The sequence below is a fragment of the Colobus angolensis genome, unplaced genomic scaffold, assembly GCF_000951035.1.
Source record: "Colobus angolensis palliatus isolate OR3802 unplaced genomic scaffold, Cang.pa_1.0 Scaffold20, whole genome shotgun sequence".
Classification (NCBI taxonomy): Eukaryota; Metazoa; Chordata; class Mammalia; order Primates; family Cercopithecidae; genus Colobus; species Colobus angolensis.
Window position 1 is genome coordinate 14,905,534 of NW_012115155.1, and position 8,652 is coordinate 14,914,185.

Consider the following 8,652-nt stretch of genomic DNA (forward strand, 5'->3'; position numbering starts at 1 on the left):
GTTAATAGCCAAGACAACTGGGAAAAATGCCTCCAGGGCATTTCAAAGACCTTTGCAGCAGCCCCTTCCATTTCAGGTCAGGAGGCCTAGAAGGAAAAAATGGTTTTGTGGGCCAGGTCCAGGCCCCTGCTGCTCTGTCTAGCCTCAGGACATGGCACCCTGCATCCCAGCTGCTCCCGATCCAGCTGTGGCTAAAAGGAACCAAGATACAGCTTGGGTCATTGACTCAAAGGGTGCAAGTCTCATGCCTTTGTTGCTTCCATGTGATGTTGGACCTGCAGGTGCACAGAAGATGAGTTGAGCTTTGGGAACCCATGCTGAGATTTCAGAGGAGACATGGAAACAGCTGTGTATCCAGGCAGAAATTTGCTGCAGGGGTGGAGCCCTCATGGAGAACCTCTGTTAAGGCATTGTTGAGGGGAAATGTGGGATTGGAATCTCCACACAGAGTCCACCACTGGGGCACTGCCTAGTGGAACTATGAGAAGAGGGCCACTGTCCTTCGGGCCACAGTAGGGTAGATCCACTGACAGCGTGCACCATAAACCTGGAAAAGCAGCAGACACTCAACACCAGTCAGGGAAAGCAGCTGCGGGGGCTGTAACCTGCAGAGCCACAGAAGCAGAGCTGCTCAAGGCCTTAGAAGCCCACTCCTTGCATCATTGTGGCTTGGATGTGAGACAGAGGGTCAAACGAGATTGTTTTGGAGCTTTAAGATTTAATATCTGCCCTGCTAGGTTTTGAACTTGCATGATGTATTAGTCTGTTTTCATGCTGCTGATAAAACATATCTGGGACTGGGAAGAAAAAGGTTTAATTCGACTTACAGTTCCACATGGCTGGGGAGGCCTCAGAATCCTGGTAGGAGGTGAAAGGCTCTCCTTACATGGTAGTGGCAAGAGAAAAATGAGGAAGATGCAAAAGCAGAAACCCATGATAAAACCATCAGGTCTCATGAGACTTATTCACTACCACAAGAACAGTATGGGGGAAAGCGCCCCCATGTTCAAATTATCTCCCACCGGGTCCCTCCCACAACACATGGAAGTTATAGGAGTACAATTCAAGATGAGATGTGGGTGGGGACACAGAGCCAAACCGTATCATTCTGCCTCTGGCCCCTCCAAATCTCATGTCCTCACATTTCAAAACCAGTCATGCCTTCCCAGCAGTCGCCCAAAGTCTAAAGTCTTAACTCATTTCAACATTAACCCTAAGTCCTCAGTCCAAAGTCTCATCTGAGACAAGGCAAGTCCCTTCTGCCTATGCGCCTGTAAAATCAAAAGCAAGCTAGTTACTTCCTAGATACAACAGGGATACAGGTATTGGGTAAATGTAGCCATTCCAAATGGGAGAAATTAGCCAAAACAAAGGGGTTACAGGGCCCATGCAAGTCCTAAATCCAGGAAGGCAGTCAAATTCTAAAGCTCCAAAATGACCTTTGACTCCATGTCTCACATCCAGGTCATGCTGATGCAAGAGGTATGTTCTCATAGTCTTGGGAAGCTCTGCCCCTGTGGCTTTGCAGGGGTATAGCCCCTCTCCTGGCTGCTTTCACAGGCTGCCATTGAGTGTCTGAGGATTTCCAGGTGCACGGTGCAAGCTGTCTGTGGATGTACCATTCTGGGTCTGGAGGACAGTGGACCTCTTCTCACAGCTTCATTAGGTAGTGCCCCAGAAGGGACTCTGTCTGGGGGCTCCCACCTCACATTTCCATTCTGCACTGCCCTAGCAGAGGTTCTCCATGAGGGTCCCCCTCCTCCAGAGGAAACATTTACCTGGGCATCCAGGTATTTCTATGCATCTTCTGCAATCTAGGTGTAGGTTCCCAAATGTCAATTCTTGACTTCTATGTACCTGCAGGCTCAACACCATATGGAAGCTGCCAAGGGTTGGGGCTTGCACCCTCTTAAACCGTGCGCCAAGCTGTACCTTGGCCCCTTTTAGCTATGGCTGGAGCAGCTGGGACACAGGGCACCAAATCGCTAGACTGCACACAGCATAGGGACACTGGGCCCAGTCCACAAAACCATTTTTTTCCTCCTAGGCTTCCAAGTCTGTGATGGAAGGGGCTGCCATGAAGACCTATGATATGCCCTGGAGACATTTTCTCCATTGTCTTGGGGATTAACATTCAGCTCCTTGTTACTTATGCAAATTTCTGCAGCCAGCTTGAATTTCTCCTCAAAAAAATAGTTTTTTCCTTTCTACTGCATTGTCAGGCTACAGATTTTCTGAACTTGTATGCTTTGATTCATTTAAAACGGAATGCTTTTAACAGCACCCAAGTCACCTTTTGAATGCTTTGCTGCTTAGAAACTTTTTCCACCAGATGCCCTAAATCATCTCTCTCAAATTTCAAGGTTCACAAGTCTCTAGGGCAGGGGCAAAATGCCACCAGTCTCTTTGCTAAAACATACCAAGAATTCCCTTTGCTCCAGTTCCTAGCAAGTTCCTCATCTCCATCTGAGACCACATCAGTCTGGACCTTATTTTTGACATCACTATCAGTATTTTCATCAAAGCCGTTCAACAAACCTCTAGGAGGCTCCAAATGTTCTCACATTTTTCTGCCAGCTTTTGAGCCCTTCAAACTTTTCCAACTCTGTCTGATACCTAATTCCAAAGTCGCTTCCACATTTTCAGGTATCATTTCAGTAATGCCTCACTCTACTGGTACCAATTTACTGTTTTGGTCTGTTTTCACACTGCTGATAAAGACATACCCGAGACTGGGAAGAAAAAGAGGTTTAATTGGACTTACAGTTCTGCATGGCTGGGGTGGCCACAGAATCATGGCGGGAGATGAAAGGTACATCTTATATGGCAGCAGCAAGTGAAAAGTGAGGAAGATTCAAAAGCGGAAACCCGTGATAAAATCGTCAGCTCTTGTGAGACTTATTAACTATCACTTGAACAGTATGGGGGAAAGCGTGCTCATGACTCAAATTATCTCCCACTGCATCTCTCCCACAGTGTCTCTCCCACATGGGAATTATGGGAATACAATTCAAGATGAGATTTGGGTGGGGACACAGAACCAAACCATATTACATGGGGTCTGTAGCCCCCTTGTTTGGTCAATTTTTCCCTTTTGTAATGGATACATTTACCCAATCCTGGTACCCTCATTGTATCTTGGAAGTAACTAACATGTTGTTGATTTTACAGGCTCATATGTGGAAGGGACTTGGCTTGTCTCAGATGAGATTTGGGATTTGGACATTAAAGTTAATGCTGAAATTAGTTAAGACTTTGGGGGACTGTTGGGAAGGCATGATTGTGATTTGAAATGTGAGAAGGATGTGAGAATTCAGAGGGTCCACCCGTGGCATGATATGGTTTGACTCTGCATCCTCATCCAAATCTCAGGTCAAATTGTAAATCCTAATGTTGGGGGAAGGACCTGGTAGGAGGCGATTGAATCATGTGGGCTAATTTTCTCCTTGCTGTTCTTGTGATTTTGCGTGAGTTCTCATGAGATCTGGTCGTAAAAATGTGTAGCACTTCACCCTTCACTCTTTCTCCCTCCCCGGCTCTGCCATGTGAAGACATGCTTGCTTTCCCTGTGCCTTCCGACCTGATTGTAAGTTTAGTGAGGCCTCCCCAGCCATGCCTCCTGTAGAGCTCACAGAACTGTGAGTCCATGAAACCTCATTTCTCCATAAATTAACCAGTCTCAGGTATGTTACAGCAGTGTGAGAACAGACTAACACAAGGGTGGTCACTATATTCATTATCTTGGTTGTGGTGGTAGCTTTAGATGTATATTTGAAATGTATTATATTTCAATTATGCCTCAATCATGTTGTCAAAAAACAAACTATATTTTCTTATATTAAGAGTGAGAACGAAATAAAATTAAATTTAAAAAAAGAGTGAGAGACAATATCTTGAAAAGGAAATACAAAGAATCTCAGCGAGATTGAAATGAATAAATTAATGGAAACTTTTCTTGCAGCCAGAAGGTGCTGATGCAGCATTAGGACCAATTCTGATAAGTAGAAAGATTCAATTAAGATGTTATTATCATTATTAGTAGTAGCAGAAGTGGAAGAGTCATATGGGGACCTGGATATGGAAGAGAAAATAGAAAGAAAATAGCTACTTATCTTTTCTTAGGTACTTACTTACTTTAGACATCATTTCATACTCTTTGAGGAAGATGGATGAATGGGGTGGGTAGATAGAAATATTAACTCTTATCCATGCAACAAATATATGTTAATATTCAGTCTTTGCACTAGATGCTAGGAAAACAAGATGTACAGACACAATTTTTGCTGTCATGGAGCTCTTTTGTAGAGCTAATACAGTGTACTAAAGAACACAAAGGAAGGATACCTATCCACTTTCATGATAGAGTTGAGTTGGAGGGTGGGAGAACTTTCTAAAGGAGATGTCTTCTTGAAAATTTGGACAAGAATGGTTTGATTAAGAAGACGAGAAGGTGTGTTCCCATAAAGCATCACTATAGAGAGAACAGTGTGTGCTAAGACAAGTATTGGACAGGGCAGTAAGTCTGGGAAATTTCAAGCATATCAGCGTGACTTCTAAATGATCAGGATGAGATAATCAGGGAACAATCAGTAGGGTCAAACATGGTCATAAGTGATCAGAAAGAATTCTATATCTATCTAATTTTAAGCCATTTAGATTTTATAATGAGACAGTGTACAAAATTTAAGACTAGCCTCAACTTGTATAATCCACTTCAGTAACTTCTACATAATGATTTTCTATGTCTTCATAGTCTTGAAATGTATGTAATAAACTGTCCAAATAAAATCTATTTTTAAAAGAGTTACAACAGAGAAAAACTAGTTTAAAGACAGAAGGTGCAAACAACCTCCTTCTGTATGAGTTCTAGAATCTTGTTTCAACATTTAAAACAGCTTAAAGTGTGTACCATTCTGGGCCTATTTTATTGAAATTTTCTTCCCATTAGAATAACAGTGACTGAAATTTACCAGCATCTTAAAATCATGAAATTATAAAACACCAGATCCAGATTTTTTTAAAAAGTCTGAAATCATCTAATCCCATTACAGTTATAGAAAACAAAAGTTAAGATCAGAGAGAGAAGTGAACTCTCCCACTGTCAGTAGTTGAGAAAGCAAGGTGTACAATCAATAACTGCTACGTTCTAGTCCTGATTTCTTTAATGTTCACCAGTCTGCCTGATATTTTACTTTTCAACATCCATTACTGTGAATGAATGGAAAACTTTTATTGATGGTCATCTAAATTATCTTCTGCGATTTTCAACAAATGAAATAATTTGAAGCTGTTTTAAAAGCTCAAAACAAGACTCTTTGACAAAAATATATGGTAGCTTTCCAAAGTTCCTTGTGACAGGTGAAAACAAAATCTATACTTGAAAATCTTTTCAAATTTACAACAAATTGAAGAATTCATAAGATGCACACAGACTTCTGATTCAGGGAGGTAGAATCATCCTCTTTTACTCTCAAAATTCAATTAAAGTGATAATAAACAAATGTGATAATAATAATAATAATGATAATAGTGCTTACCAGAAGTTCCGGGTACAGACATCAGACCACATCAGTAACCTGATAATAATGACAGGCTTCTAAAAACAGAACTCATTTGAGATATTATTGATGGACAACCCAGAGAACAGAAAACTACAGTTAAAAACATCCGCTGAAAAGTATAGCATATGTAGTGGAAAAGTCACCATCTCCTCTCGAACTGAACCTCAGAGTGGCTGAGGTGAAAGCTGGCAAATATGAGCTGTCTTTTAGATATTAATTAGAAGAATATGTAGAGAAGAGTGTGACAGTTAATTCCTCCACACTTCCCCCACCTCATTATACTCTAAAAATACAGAGTGACAGTAACAGTGGCATTCAGGTGTAAGAACAATCCTAAAAAACTACTCTCTGAATAAGTTGGCTTATTCACTCATTCATATCAGGGGCCATTGAATGAGTTTGAGAAACTCAGAGCATGCTCTTTATTTAAGCATCAAGGCTGAGCTTTGCATGTCTAGTTGCTTAGCACCCACTCAAACAAGAATAAATCTTGTAGTGACATATCCTACCAATTTACATGGAAGTCAGAATCTACTCTCCAGTTCTGGAAAAATAGAGAACTATTGTGTAAAGAGGTTTATATAACAAGAGGGTAAACTCACAGTAGCTCTGTTAACTACCAACCTAGTACCTCATTTAAAAGAGATAAGAATAAAAGCCAACTGTACAAGAAAAAAACACTAACAAATAAAAGACTATGTTAATCAGGATAGGGAAGATTTTGCTGAATAAACAACTCTGATATTTCAAATGACAATAATGCCATCTTAAATCTGGCTTGTTATTATGATAGAAGATAAAATGGCGCATGCAAATACAACCGAAGCAAATAACTTTACCTAGAAGCGACACACATTGCTTCCCATCAGATTACATAGACTAGTACTAACTTCATGGTCCTACTCACAGACAGGAGGGGAAATACATCAAGTTTCAAATCTATTGGTATGTATTCATTAAATGGCCTAATTAAATAAAAAATTCCTAGGAAGTGCTCAGATGGTAGAGGACTTGAATTATGTGATGAGAGTCAATACTGATCCTGGAAGAAATAAAAGCTTTAGAAGACAACAACTTTTTTTAAAATTTAATTATTCTTTTGAGCAAGGTTAGTTATGATGTATACTTGAAACTAATTTCGAGTGCTATGAAAAAAAGAGTTGTTAATGAATAAAACAGATTTTGTTTTGTTTTAAAAAGTTATCATTAAAAGTGTATAGATATAAAAGCTATAAGAAATGAAAGGCAAATTTGAACAAATCTTGCAAATAGCTTGTATATCTATGTGTGCACGCGTGTGTGAAAGAGAGGATGAATTATTCAAGAGCAAAAAGAACAACCCAGAAATTCCAAAGTCCATCCAATGGGAGATTCACAGGAATAAAAAAAAAAATCAATAAAGGAAAGAATGAATGCATAAATAAAGGAACAAACTAGCTAATTCAATAATTATTGTTTTTAAAATTTCAAGCTCAAGAAAACTGAAAATATTCATAATAAGAGGACCTATTAAGTACTGAGTAGGAAGAATAGTGAGACTCACATCTAGAGACACCTTTATAGAATTTAAGAACATTAATAATAAAGGGAAAATCCTTTCAGAACTTTGTGTTGGTTGATTGGTTGTTGAGGACTAAGCTCTGATTGTTTATCTTGCCCATATTCCTACCTGAGAGGTCTGGGGGGTCGTGTCCTACAAACCACAAATTCTCATCAGATGGATTTTATTTGACCCTATATATTGGGACTTACTTTTCAATCTGACTTTGGCATAACATGATGAGACAAGGAAAAAAATATCTAACCCCAAAATATATTTCCTTGCCACACCTTGAAATTGCCCTGCAAAGTCTCTTATGGGAAAAATCCACATTCTATAAAGAATCACCTTCCCTCTTTGTTCTTTGTTTTCCTTCCTTCCTCCCTTCCCAGATCTAGGAGATAGTCAACTAAGAGCCAGGCACCCTTTTACGTATGATAAAAAAACAATTTACAACCTGCTCTCTCTAAAGTCTGCTAAGAGCTTCCTCTGCACAATAAAACTTGGTCTCCACAATCATTTATCTCTAACCTGAACGTTCCTTTCTATTGATCCCAGGTCTTTAGACAAACTCAACTAATTGCTGACCAGAAAATGTTTAAATTTACCTATAGCCTGGAAGCCTCCATTTCGAGTTGTCCTACCTTTCTGAACCAAACCAATGTATTTCCTAAGTGTATTTGATCAACCTTCATGCCTTCCTAAAATATATAAAACCGAGTTGTGCCCCAACCACCTTGGGCAGATATTTTCAGGACCTCCTGAGGGCTGTGTCATGGACCATGGTCACACATATTTGCCTCAGAATAAATGTCTTCAAATATTTTACAGATCTTGACACTTTTCAACAATAGTTGTTTTTATTTTTTATGTTCTCTACTAAAAGATATGAATTATGTCTGTATATTCTCAACTAAAACATGTTTGTATGTTTTCTACTAAAATACATACATTTTATGCCTGAGCTTCACATCTGCACTTCTGGATACTAGAAGACAGCAGAGTATCATGTTCAAAGTTTAAAGAAATCTGCTATTGAATTTATTATTCCATACCCTTACAAACTATTAATCAACTGTAATAATTTGACTATTGGAAATCTGATTAATGCAAAAGTAAATATCATATAAATGCTTTGAAAATCTTAAATTTAAACAATCTATTAAGTGTGGAAGTATACCAATAAAAAGAAAGACATCTAAGAAATAAGAGAGAATAGAATCAAACAAATGAGAACTAAATCATAAGTTCAGTACAAAGTAATCCAAGGGTGAGAAATGAGCTATAAGCCTAGAATGGATTAACCCCACAAAAAAATTTCTTCTAGAAGAGAGTGAATTATAGGATACACATTCCATGAATGAGAAACTAGAAGCTCTAAATATAATACAGCTCTTATTTGTCCTCAAAATAACCAAAAGAGTGACAATTTATAAAGTTCAAGAAAGCCCAGAAGAAGCTCTAAAAGTATATGCTCTTGGTACAAAAAATAGCCACCATAAATAAAACCTGTATTTTAGAATTTATGACATTTGAAGTTTCTATCTCACC